This window comes from Gopherus evgoodei, chromosome 1 (assembly GCF_007399415.2).
Source record: "Gopherus evgoodei ecotype Sinaloan lineage chromosome 1, rGopEvg1_v1.p, whole genome shotgun sequence".
NCBI lineage: Eukaryota > Metazoa > Chordata > Testudines > Testudinidae > Gopherus > Gopherus evgoodei.
In genome coordinates this window covers 107,387,382-107,401,515 of record NC_044322.1, presented here as the reverse complement: position 1 = coordinate 107,401,515, position 14,134 = coordinate 107,387,382, and the positions used below count along the sequence as shown (strand labels likewise).

The window sequence follows — 14,134 nt, the reverse complement described above, 5'->3', positions numbered from 1 at the left end:
CTAGCCTCCATGAACGTATTTAATTCTCTTTTGAACCAAGTAACATTACTGGCCTTCACAACATCTCCTGGCAATGAGTTCCACAGGTTGACTGGTCATTGTGTGAAGTACTACTTTCTTATATTTGTTTTACATCTGCTACTTATTAAATTCATTGTGAGGCCCCCGGTTTTTGAGTTTTATGAAGGAGTAAAAACTTCCTTATTCACTTTCTTGTCACCATTCATGATTTTATAGATTGTTGTCATATCCCCTCCCCTTAGTTGTCTCTTTTCCAAGCTGAACAGCTCCAGTTGTTCCTCATATGGAAGTTGTTCCATACCCATAATTTTTATTGCCCTTTTCTGTACCTTTTCCAGTCCTAATATATCTTTTCTGAGATGGTGTGATCAGAACAGCATGCAGTATTCAAGGTGTGAGAGTATCATGGATTTATATAGTAACATTGTGTTATTTACTGTCTTATCTATCCCTTTCCTCATAGTTCCGAACATTTTATTAGCTTTTTTGACTGCTGCTGCATGTTGGGCAGATGTTCAGAGAACTATTCACAAGGACTCCAAGTTCTTTCTTGAGTACTAACAGCTAATTTAGACTGCCTTCTCTTTGTATGTATAGTTGGGATTATGATTTCCAATGTGTATTAATTTGCACTTATCAACACTGAATTTCATCTGCCATTTTGTTGTCCAGTCATCCAGTTTTATGAGATCCCTTTGCAATTCTTTGCAGGCTGCTTTGGACTTATCTATCTCAAAACATTTTGGAACATCTGCAAATTTTGCCCACTCACTGTTTACTCCTTTTTCCAACTCATATATGAATATATTTAATAGCACTGGTACCAGGACACATCCCAGGGGATACCACTATTTAATTCCCTCCATTCTGAAGACTGACCATTTATTCCTACCCTTTGTTTCCCATCTTTTAATGAGTTCCCGATCCATGAAAGAACCTTTCCCTCTTATCCCATGACTACTTACGTTGCTTAAGTGCCTTTGATGAGGGACCTCATCAAAGACTTTCTGAAAGTCCAACTACGCTATATCCACCAGATCATCCTTGTTCACGTCTGTTGACCCTCTCAAAGAATTTTAATAGATTGGTGAGACATAATTTCCCTTTACAATGCCATGCTGACTATTCCCCAACAAATCCTGTTATCTGTGTGTCTGATAATTCTGTTCTTTACTGCAGTTTTAACCAATTTGCCTTGTACTGAAGTTAGGTTTATTGGCCAAGGATTGCCTCTGAAGCCGTTTTAAAAAATTGGCCTCACATTAGCTATCCTCCAGTCATCTGGTACAGAGGCTAATTTAAGTGATAGGTTACATACCACAGTATGTCGTTCTGCAATTTCATATTTGAGTTCCTTCAGAACTCTTGAGTGAATACCATCTAGCCTCGGTCACTTATTACTCTTTAATTTATCAATTTGTTCCAAAATCTCCTCTACCAACATCTCAATCTGGGACAGTTCTTCAGATTTGTCACCTAAAAAGAATGGCTCTGGTGTAGACCTCTCCCTACATCCCTGCAGTGAAGAATGATGCAAATAATTCATTTAGCTTCTCCACCATGGCCTTGTCTTTCCTTAGTACTCTTTTCTACTTATCACAGATGTTAACAAATTGTTTCTAAGCAAAACAATAAGCAGGTGGTATAGCATTTTTTGTACAACTGTGCATTTACTTGCAGCTGTCACAAAATAAACTTCATGTTAGACGATTCTGATGTTTTTTAAAATGTTCAGAGTTAATTATTCTATAATGTCATATACCAATTTAACACAGGGCAATTCACTAACAATTACAGTTTATTTATACACATATATATATATACACACACACTAATTCTGTGTGATGTTGCTTATATTCAAACTATGGAACCAGTCCTGCAGCTTTTACTTAGCTGAGTAACCTTTATTAAGGGCCAAATCCAGAGAGATGTTGACCACTCACTCAGAGATGGAACTGAACACCTACTAATAGGTGCTAAAGGACCTCAAGATCTATAAAAATCAATGGAACTGACTCCATCACTTACCCTACTAGCTGACAGTTTCACTGTTCTATAGGAACATTACTGTGCTGAAGGTCATAGTAATGGAGAGAGAGAGAGGTAATTTCTCAGATAGCAAGGTCTAACTGTACAGAGAGCTTTGAATATCAGGATGGAGACCCTGAACTGGGTTCAGTACTCCTTGCAAAGAACAGAGCCCTGGGTTCACAACAGTGTGTGTTGCTCAACAAACAGGCTGCTGCATTGTGTAGGTGTTAGTGCTTTATGAGAACATGTAGCTTCAATCCTATCCATAGTCCTAAACATACTTTAAATTGTTGATTCCTGTAAACTAGTGGGCTAACTTACCAACCCCCCTGTACCAAAGAACATCTCCACCATAGGACTTCAATCTCTTTTCTTCCAGGTGTTAGTTCTTCAACATATCACTCACATCCTTTCCCTCTGATCTAGACTGGGGCCTTCCGCGCACCCCCACTAATCTCTACAGGATTACACTCCACAGGCCATCAGCCTGGGAAACAGGACAAGCCCCTCTTCTCCCTTCCCCTCCCCACCCTTTGCCTTGCAGGACCACACTCACAAGTCATCCACTTAAGAGTCTCATATAAACTGAGGTCTTCCTCCAACCTCAGGACTCCTGCTTTCTTCAGCTCAACTGAGCTTTTGCTGGCTTTTATGAGGACCAAGTGATCTTCAGGCTATCACCTCATCCCTATCCTCACAGTCACAGCTGAGAGGCAGCTGATTATTCAAGTGGGGCTGAGTCCAATTATCTTGAAGAACCAGACACCCCGTGGAAGTTCCCATGCACAGAATATCTGTATCTAGTTGACACACAGTCTGACTGCACTCAGATTTCCAAAGGACCAGCCCACAGAGAAAAGGGAGACAAGAATAAAGGAGTAAACACTCCAAAAAATTCAGAGGAACTAGCTCAATCAAAGTTCCCTTTATCCTCCCCTCCAAAGATCCAAATTATGAGGCCAGACAGGAAGCAGCCTGACCCTCAAGAGCCATAATTTTGAGCTTTAACTCCTTTAAGAAGAAAATGTACGTTTGATGACGAGTTGAAAATGTAATCCTGAGCCATAGACTCATAGACTTTAGGGTCAGAAGGGACCAATATGATCATCTAGTCTGACCTCCTGCACAAAGCAGGCCACAGAACCCTACCCATCCACTTCTATAACAAACCCCTAACCTATGTCTGAATTACTGAAGTCTTCAAATTGTGGTTTGAAGACCTCAAGCTGCAGAGAATCCACCAGCAAGTGACCCGTGCCCCATGCTGCAGAGGAAGGCGAAAAACCTACAGGGCCTCTGCCAATCTGCCCCGCAGGAAAATTCCTTCCCGACCCCAAATATGGTGATCAGCTAAACTCTGAGCATGTGGGCAAGACTCACCAGGCAGCACTCAGGAAAGAATTCTCTGCAGTAACTCAGATCCCATCCCATCTAACATCCCATCACAGACCACTGGGCATACTTACCTGCTGATAATCAAAGATCAATTGCCAAAATTAAGCTATCCCATCATACCATCCCTTCCATAAACTTATCAAGCTTAGTCTTAGAGCCAGATATGTCTTTTGCCCTCACTACTCCCCTTGGAAGGCTGTTCCAGAACTTCATTCCTCTAATGGTTAGAAACCTTCATCTAATTTCAAGTCTAAACTTCCTAGTGTCCAGTTTATACCCATTTCTTCTTGCGTCTACATTGGTACTAAGCTTAAATAATTCCTCTCCCTCCCTAATATTAATCCCTCTGATATATTTATAAAGAGAAAGCATATCCCCCCTCAGCCTTCTTTTGGTTAGGCTAAACAAGCCAAGCTCTTTGAGTCTCCTTTCATAAGACAGGTTTTCTATTCCTCGGATCATCCTAGTAGCCCTTCTCTGTACCTGTTCCAGTTTTAATTCATCCTTCTTAAACATGAGAGACCAGAACTGCACACAGTATTCCAGATGAGGTCTCATCAGTGCGTTGTATAACAGTACTAACACCTCCTTATCTTTATTGGAAATACTTTGCCTGATGCATCTCAAGACCGCATTAGCTTTTTTAACTGCCATATCACATTGGTGGCTCATAGTCATCCTGTGATCAACCAATACTCCAAGGTCCTTCTCCTCCTCTGTTGCTTCCAACTGACGTGTCCCCAATTTATAACTAAAATTCTTATTATTAATCCCTAAATGCATGACCTTGCACTTTTCACTATTAAATTTCATCCTATTACTATTACTCCAGTTTACAAGGTCATCCAGATCTTCCTGTATGATATCCCAGTCCTTCTCTGTGTTAGCAATGAGCCATGCCCTGCAACCTTTAAACTGAAGTTTTGAATCAGACCTGTCACCATGGGGAGGTGGTAGAGGGCACCCACACTCAAAGCCACAAAAGAACATGTGTGCCTAAAGTGGGAGTTAGGTGCCTAAATCCAAAATGTAGGGCCACTAAGATCCTGAAACTCCCTGTTAAAATCCTTCTGCACCTACAATTTTGCTGCAAAGTCTCTGAGGCACCTAAATTTCTGCCTTTGGGCACGCACATAGCTGTCTCTGGGAGGCATCCACACCCCCCCCCCCCCCTTCACCTAAGCTCTCTCTCAGTCCAATGCAACCCTCAAACCAGGAGAAGAGAGCTGGGGCAACACCTCTCCTCTTCAAGGTCTGATCCAATAGGTGTGCTCAGAGCATGCCTATCTTCACACAAAAAAGCTGGGGGAGGAGGCCTCCCTCACAACCTTTAATCCAATGGCTGGGATTGGGAGACCATGTTTCCCTTTCTCCATCTGCCTGAGGGGCAGAAATGATTTGAACAGAGGCTGCCCCCGTCCCAGGGGAGTGCCGTAGCTCCTGGACTATAGCATCACTCTCACTCGCCCAGTGCATATTTAATTATTTATATAAAATGTATGGCTTCAACAGGAGGGATTGAAAGAGACCCATTCAGAATATTCCATAGTCCACTGGTTAGGGAACCCCCTGTTCAAACTGCTTCTCCTCATCGAGCAGAGCAGATAATTGAACTGGAGTCTCCCGTATTCCAGATGTATGCCCTAGTCACTGGGCTAAAGGTTATAAGGGAGGCCCCTTCAACCACCTCCTCTCCTCCCCTCCCCCACTAGCCATTTTATGTGGAGTTAGGTGAGTGCTGTGCTGTTCTTGCAAGAAATGGCTTAGACATCTGACTCCAGGAGAGACTTCACTACTGTGGATCCCAAGCAGAGACAGGCAACTTGATCTAGCCTGGATTTGGATGCCTAACTCCCTAAGAGGGGTCCAACTTAAGACACATCTATCTTGTTGGCATCTACTATTGGTTAGCTTAGGCAGCTCCCCGCCTAGCATGCTGGCTTTTGTGGATTGCATTTGCAGGTGACTCTCTTCCCCCATGCACTGTATAGGGAACCTAGGCACCTAATCAGGGTGTGTGGATTCCACAGGGTGGCTGGGTGCCTAAAAGTGAGGAATTGCAATGCTTAAGTCCCTGTATAGATCTGGGCCTCACTACCTTCACAATGGCCTCCTGTGCAGCCCCAGAGGCCGCTCTGATGTGAGCAAAGAGCACTCTGAGCAGCTGGTGTCTCTTCCCCCTGCAGCTGCTCAGCAGGAAGTCCACTGATATTATAGGTGAATGAGGATAGTGGCTCTGGCTGGATCTTTATCTACTTCCCTACAAGTCTGCAGGAGCTCATCTGTCTCTCTTTGATCCCAGGGTAGCCCTTAAAGTACGACTTCTGCTCTCACATGGCCACCTGGAGCAGCCGTGAGAGAAGAAAAGGAGGAAAAGCTGAAAACCAGCGATCAGTGATGGCTCCTTGGTTCTTTGCACCAGATCTGCCAGTAGTTGCTCCAACTTGTGCCACCTGGCAATAGTTTCATAAGAACCATATACCAGCTGTGGACAACCAATATGCAGAATGGTCCAGCAACTCCTCCCTGTGTTTGGTATGGTGGGGGGATGGAGAGACTGAGCTCCCAACTGTCATCCATGTCACATGATATTCACGGATCTGGCAGCCCTGGCACTCATTCCTGCAACCCAGCTGGATCCTCATGCATCCAGTCAGATGGTTAGCAGGAGCTGTACTAGCTCCTCTAAGTCACTAGGGGCTCCTACACTTCAGGCAGCCTCTCTGGCACCTGCTGTCTTACATCCACGCCTGGCCGGGTACCAGAACAAAGCAGCACAGAGGCTCAGGGTGGAGGAAAGGAAGAGTTGATTGTGGCAAGAGCTGCGAAGCAAGGCAGAAAGGGCTTAAACTTTATATATGTAAAATTAATGACACGTTTCCCTTTAGATCTTGCCAGCCAGCACAGATGTTTTCACAATAATTTGTAAAGTTTTTAATGTACTGATGAATTAACTTCAAGTCAGCAGCTTTTGATGTATAGTAATTAGCAGCAATCCAAAGGAGTGGTACTGCTTCTTAAGAAGGGGTCCTCCACCAAATTCTAAATTATACCCAGAGGCAGCAATGCTAATTACCATGAGAGCTTCATGTTTTCTTTATCCAATTGTTTGTTGAATGTGCTGAATTCCAAATGACCTTCAAAGGGAGGCTGATTATGTTGGCCACAGTTAGCCACAGGACAAGCAGATTCCATGCAACTTCTCTAGACCTCGTTATGAATGATAACTAATAGGCAACATGCCTATTGTGCATGGAGTGAGTCACCTCAAGAACAGAAAATGAGAATTGGGCCAGTTTATACTGAGGTTTTGTATGAACAAATACTCCCACTGAGGATTAGCATGAGATCAAACTCTACGCCAATTTAACCAGAGTCTCTAGTGGCAAAATGTTGTTGCTTAAACCAGATGTCCAGCTGAGCCTGTGACAGCCGAAGAGGACAACAAATATTAAATGCATCCAATGCACACACTGTCAAAGTGATAGTTTACAGAACTAAAAATAATTTTGTAAACATGTTGTGAAGTTCCTTGAATAAAATACCTTTTCCCCATTATTCACACATTTCTAATTAAAACTGAACTACAAATAACAAAATAAATGAGGAAAATATGTTTTGTGATAGCTCTTCCTTGGCTTTTAGTGGTTGGTTACCTATGACCTAATGGTATCAGGAGCACACTCAACTCTCAATTAAGTCAAAGGGAGTTGAGAGTAGTGAGTACAGCAGAATCTGCCCTAATTTGATAGTTTTTATAATTAATTTATAGTGGGCTTCCACTCACTAGGGCACATTAGTGTGTTTTTACTTTGCTATTTTAATATTTTCAAGTTTCTGCCCTACGCAGTTGTTTGGTTGGTTGCTCTTTTCTCCTCTTGAATAGATTCAGCAACCTGTGAAATAAGGGTTCATCAGCCAATACAAAAATACAAAATGTTTTAATCATAGTAGTTGGTAGTATTTCAGCAAGTAACTCTTTCCACCACCTCTAATGGGTATAAGAAACTTGATACTTGGCTTGTGTGACAAGGACGATAATAAGCAAAAACTTACCAAGCAAAAAAAAATACAATCCACCCAATTTCTTGAATCTTTTTACCACCACTAAAAGTTTTATCCTACAGTGCACCAAAAAGGATGTGCACGGAAGATGCACACCTGCTGAGCGAAGCATGCTGACTGAATAGGTATAGAGGCAGCAGCTGCTGAGGGAGTAATGTGTACCAATTAAGTCTGTGGCCCTTGCTCCTAAATCAGCTTCAATTGGAGCAGGATCTAGCCATCATAATTAAAAGCACGTAATGGCTTTGCACGTATCCCCTTCCATATGGATGCTCAATATCCAAAAGGCCTGCTGGGGGCATGGAGACTGAACATGACTATTACACTGTTGTTCAGTCCTAATCCACAATATGGTAATGAGGTGTTCTCCTGACATTGATATGGACAATCAGTAATTCTGCTATGAGCAGGAGTACTGCTGGTAATGTGTCGCTCCATCATCTACCTCCCAAGACAACAAGTAGCATCACCCTACGCAGAGGAGATCCTACACCTTTTGTGGCCTACCACCCTTCCTCTTCTACTGCCATGCAGGGTCAAGCCCAAGGACTGTAATAAGAAACTGAACTGGCACAAACTGAGTGGAAAGTGGAAAAAGGGAGCTCACATGGGACTCAAAAGACAGCAGCAAGGACGTGTGGCCTGCCTCTCCTAACCTTTTCTTAGCAGCAGGGGTCAGAAAGGGCTGAATTACTGTATCAGATGTAGAAGAGTCTGCCATTTAGGGCTCCTACATCCTGCAGCACTGGACATACACTCTTGCAAAGGTCAGGAGCTCTGCATGGCAACCTCATCCTGCAATGCTTTTCTTGCTCCCCTCAAAACATTGCTCCGGCCCCTTCTGCTTCATGCCAATGCATTCCACACAGTCCCAAATGGATCCCCTTCTGTGGAAGTTCTAAATCCCACAAACCTGATATTCCTCTGCTTTAATGCAAATAATGAGCACTGGGTATATATATCGTGCCCATTTTTTAGAAACATTTTAATAAAACTGAAGGTTACTAATGGTTTTATAATTGCTTAACATTGCCATATGATTCAGGGCAGCTTTGCCTCATAACAAGCCAGGGAGAAGTGGTTTGCCATATAACTTAGTTCAAATATGCTGCATAATGAAAGAGACCTTTGATAATAATCTTGTAATCCTCCACGCAAGTGCCAGATACTGTGTTTTGTCCCAGCATGTTTCTTTCTTAATTAAATCTTAGTTTCAGATGTGCGTTTAGTTGCTTCATTCAAACAATCCAAAACTGCTATAGGAAGAATAGTGAAGTAAAATAATAAATTATTCTTTTTCAGCGAAAATATTATTTAATGTATTTAACTCCTACAGCCTGATCCAAAGTGCACTGATGTTGGTGTGTTTTGGATTTGGCCTCTACAGTGCAACATAAAAGGAAGACATTGGTACTTACACGGCCTCCTTTTTCAGGAAAACATTCACATCCCCTACTACAGTCTCTTCCGCCACATGGTCCTGTGTAAGATTTTCCACCCTGAAAACAGAACGCACACAAAAATATTAAATAATGTCAGCTATAGTACATAGGACAAAACAGTAAAACATATACTTGGAATGGTAAGCTCCCTAGCAGTTATCCAAAGCAAAGACTAGGCCTTCTTAATCCATTCTTTCCAAAGAGGAGGATTAGTAGATTTCCAGTTCCTCGTTATACACATTTTAGCAAAATCCATAACAGCCTAAAAAAGCATTGAGTCTAAATTTTAGGAGTAATGCTCAAAATTGTCATTAGGGGATTAACACTACGAACTACTGTGACACAAGATTTTCTACACTGATATAGAATTTCTAAATGTTGTTATAACTCCACATTGTGAATAGTATGTCTCATACATCTTTTTGATGCCTCTAGCAAACATCTGCATTACATAAGCACAGCTGCTTGAATTCTTTGGGGGGGGGTATTGTATAAGTCACGTATCACAATGCAGTGGACCATTCAATATCTGATAATAATTGTTATTGTATTGTCAAGACCTATCCAGTATATTCTAAGTTTTATTGCATGCAATAATTTAAATTCCCAAAGCAAACACTCACATTTGTTGTGAGGTGCTCTTGGCTCTCATACGTTTAAGTTCCTTTTTTGTTAGTTTTAGGGCATACAAAATTTAAATTAATTTGGATTCAATATTTTCCCAACGTTTGATTAAACCCGGTAGCTAAAATGATAACATGTATCCTAGGAACTGAAATTGTGTCTTCAGCTTCCCAAAAGATTTCATATTTGTTTCAGAAAATAATCTCCCAGACATAATACTCCCCAACTTCATCCACTTTTTGTAATCACTAACATTTTGCTCAGGTCTGTTCATATTTTAATTAACTGACCAGCCAGATACAAACTCATCACATTATCTGAGATATGCACTTACTTTTTAAAATAATCTGTAGATGGAACGTGCACTTCCCTGTTAGTTCATGGGCTTTCATTTCCAGATATATTCCCCCCTACTCCTCTGAAACTCAAAGTGATTGTATAGCAGCAGTTCCATTCATTTTAACGGTTTCAGAGGGGTAGCCGTGTTAGTCAGTATCAGCAAAAACAACAAAGAGGCTTTGTGGCAGCTTAGAGACTAACAAGTTCATTGGGGCATAAGCTTTCGTGGGCTATAACCCACTTCATCAGATGCATGGAGTGAAAAATACAGTAGGCAGGTATTAATATAGAGCACATGAAAAGATGTGAATAAACACTGACTTGTTGAAAACTGAGCTGAATATCTGAAAACTGTGTTAATAATTAAATGACATTTCAGGAGCTTGTACAATTAAATTGAAGGTAAGAACCAAAGCTGTAGCTTAAAATTCAAGAAGTCTACTGAAGAAGAAGCTGAGGTCAGAGGCAGCATTAATCTCTCATATTTTGGTTATGGTCTAGAACAGTGGTTCTCAATCAGGGGTTTGAGGCCCACTGGAGGGCCATGAGCAGGTTTCGGGGGGCTGCCAAGCAGGGCCAGTGTTAGATTTGCTGGGACCCAGGGCAGAAAGCTGAAGCCTCACTGTGTGGGGCTGAAGCCCAGGGCTCCCAGCCCTGCCACCTGGGGCTGAAGCCTGAGCAACTTAGCTTTGTGGGGACCCCTGTGGTGTGGGGCCCCAAGCAATTGCCCTGCTTGCTACACCCTAATGCTGAACTTGGTGGTACTACCAGGCCATGGAGGGTTTTTAGCATGGGGGGCAGGGGCTCAGAAAGAAAAAGGTTGAGACCCCTTGGCCTAAGAAGTTTCTTGCAACTTCTTGTCATTAAATATCCAACTATCATCTTAAGGCAACCATATTCTTTTGAAATCCTAAGCCTTGTTACAGTGAAGATTAATTACAGAAAGTGCTTTGAGATCTTCAGGTGAAAGGTATACAGTGTAAGTGCAGAGTGTTTTTATTCGTACAAATATATTCACTCAATAGCCAAGAGAGAGTTCTTTTTACAGTGTCTAAACACAGTCAGACCAAGGTACAGTGAGAATTATAGTTTGTAATCAAGTTAAATCATTTATTGATCAAGTTTTGTATTGTTTAGTCATCACTACTAATCCTTTAGCTCTTCAATCTTTAAACTGATTCTAAGTCACTTTCTTCATCACTAGCGATTAGCTATCATATGCATCACACATTAATGACTTTGGCTTTGCACAGTTATATCATTGGAAGGCTGATTTATTTGAACACTATTCTTCAACTCTACATTGAGCTCAGTGTGAGCAAGGATGGCAGTATCAGACCTAATGAGTATGCAAAAGCAATGATAGTCTGAAGTTATAGGCAGGGTGAGTATGTACTGGATATTAGACACAAAAATAATTTCCCATGGTATGTTGAAGACAGTTTTAAAGTAAGTCATTTAAGGTTATAGTGATCTTTTCCTTATACTATATGCAGAGCAAGCAGTGAAATTCTTTTGGAGTGTATTCTGCTCTCTTTAAGTGCAGGTAATTCCTACTAATGTCAATAGGAGTTACACCTATTCAGAGAGGAGAATGGAGTTAGGCCATGTCTACATCTAAAATTTTGCAGCGCTGGTTGTTACAGCTGTATTAGTACAGCTGTATAGGGCCAGCGCTGCAGAGTGGCCACACTTACAGCAACCAGCGCTGCAAGTGGTGTTAGATGTGGCCACACTGCAGCGCTGTTGGGCGGCTTCAAGGGGGGTTCCGGGACCGAGAGAGCAAACCGGGAACGCCGCGGTTTGCTCTCTCGGTCCCGGAGCCAGCCAGCAAACCGCGGGGAAGGAGACCTGCTTGCTCGGGGTTCCGGGACCGAGAGAGCAAACCGCGGCGAAGCTGGTTTCCTTTCCCGGTTTGCTCTCTCGGTCCCGGAACCCCGAGCAAGCAGGTCTCCTTCCCCGCGGTTTGCTGGCTGGCTCCGGGACCGAGAGAGCAAACCGCGGCGTTCACGGTTTGCTCTCTCGGTCCCGGAACCCCGAGCAAGCAGGTCTCCTTCCCCGCGGTTTGCTGGCTGGCTCCGGGACCGAGAGAGCAAACCGCGGCGTTCCCGGTTTGCTCTCTCGGTCCCGGAACCCCGAGCAAGCAGGTCTCCTTCCCTGCGGTTTGCTGGCTGGCTCCGGGACCGAGAGAGCAAACCGGGAAAGGAAACCAGCTTGATTACCAGAGGCTTCCTCCTTCCACGGAGGTCAAGAAAAGCGCTGGTGAGTGTCTACATTGCATTACCAGCGCTGGATCACCAGCGCTGGATCCTCTACACCCGAGACAAAACGGGAGTACGGCCAGCGCTGCAAACAGGGAGTTGCAGCGCTGGTGATGCCCTGCAGATGTGGACACTCTCAAAGTTGCAGCGCTGTAACTCCCTCACCAGCGCTGCAACTTTCTGATGTAGACAAGCCCTTAATGTGTAACATTTTGCTGCAGATGAAGATAGACTTTACTATTTATGTACAAATAGGAGAGAATGTGAAACTGCCAGTAATGTCTGTGAACCTTGTGCATAAAACATGAGCATATTTAATATTAATCAAATTTATGTAAAAATGCAAGTATAAAGCTCATGTGTCCCAAAACAAAGAATATTTTGTCCTCTCTGTTCTCACAAACTTTTTGTCCCAAGACAATATTTCTTATGCCAGTACATGTCCAGCCAACAAAAGGCAATTCTCTGCAGAGAATTTAGAGAGACTTTTAGTTTTGACCTGAGTCCAGTTTTCTCAAGTAAAAACCATTAAAACAACAATAAACACTTACTGCCCATTCAAACTTCTGCATGTTTTAAAGATTTCTTTATTGCTACCATTGAACACAAAATAATCCACTTAAGTTATTGTCATCCCTGGATGCCCATTCAAACTCCTAGCAGTTGGTATTCTGAGAGAGAACAAAGCCAAAGAGAACAAGGCTCCCAGTACAATTCTACTAGTATATCAAAAACAGGAAATATAGACCATTTCCTTATATGCAACTTTAAAAATTAAGGAGAATTGTAATCAAAATATGGTATCAACATGGTATCAACAGATTCTGCATGCCCACATTGGCTTTGATACTATTGCTGCATTTCACGTTATACCTCTGCAATAACTGTATTCGCTGCTATCATGAAATACTGTAACTTTATTCTTTCTCTCAGCTACGGCATCTATGCCAGGCTAAGATTTACAGAGTGATTTAGAAAGTCTGGGAACTTAATGTAAAGCTAAGATTTGACTGGTAGTGCTGACAAATCTCATACTTGTGTGGTGTTGCAATGGGTGACATATTAGGATATCTGATGTGAGATTCTGGCTTGAGAGTCAGTTTAGGATTCCAAACACACCTTTAAAAGCAGAACATTATAGCATCATCAGTGAGATCTGCTAGTGCATTTACAAACACACAGTTTCTGGGGGGTTACACTCAGCTGTAAAGTCTCATGTTGATATGAAACATTGTCTATAAAATCTTAACCTGAAAGTGTTTCTTTCTTTTGCTTTCTTTAAAATAAAATTAAAAAAAAATGAGCCAGTGCATGTGTTGTAGAGAAAAAGACAAATAGGAATGCCAGTGGTTTCAAATGTATTACTCTGTATTACAAGTGTAATCACTCAAAAATGGCTTTATTTAAAAAAGAATACACCTTGTATCCTCTGCATGCCAAATTATTCTCCTAGCAAAGTTTATAAACAAATTATTCAAAACCAGCCTGGAGAGTGTTACTGGCTGGGTGCCATGGATTAAACCAGCACTGATTTGCTTGTCATCAGGTTAGAGGCTGAGCCCTAACCTTTGCAGGCAGACATGCCACAGGGACTGTCAGGGTGTGATGGGAATCAGTCACCTCTGCCTTCAATCCAGCAGCTTCTAAAAGTACTGGGCAATATGTCTTCTATGAAGTCAAAGCTTAAGACCTTAATTGGCCTGGATTTCCTGAGGATGGGGAGATGTAAATTGACAGCATGTGGGTGTGGATGTACTCTTCAAATATTCTGAGAATTATTTGGCTAAGACAGCCTCTTCTTTACCTAAGACAGCCTGGCCTTTTTTTATTTGATGCATTACTACGATAACTTCAGTGCTTGACTGACATATCAAGGGCCAAATTCTGTATGTTTACAATTCCCATTGAAACTAAGAGGAGCAACATGTGTCTCTCTCACTGGAAAGAAATTGGAAT

General features: G+C 42.3%; 1 long non-coding RNA gene across 1 annotated transcript in view; it reads right to left on the bottom strand.

Moving 5' to 3' along the window:
• Nucleotides 1-8,929: 8,929 nt before the first annotated feature.
• LOC115654369 overlaps nucleotides 8,930-14,134 on the bottom strand; it is a 63,505-nt gene continuing 58,300 nt past the window's right edge. The window contains exon 4 of the long non-coding RNA XR_004001181.1: nucleotides 8,930-9,011. This is a non-coding gene — a long non-coding RNA (uncharacterized LOC115654369). The remainder of the gene's footprint in view (nucleotides 9,012-14,134) is intronic.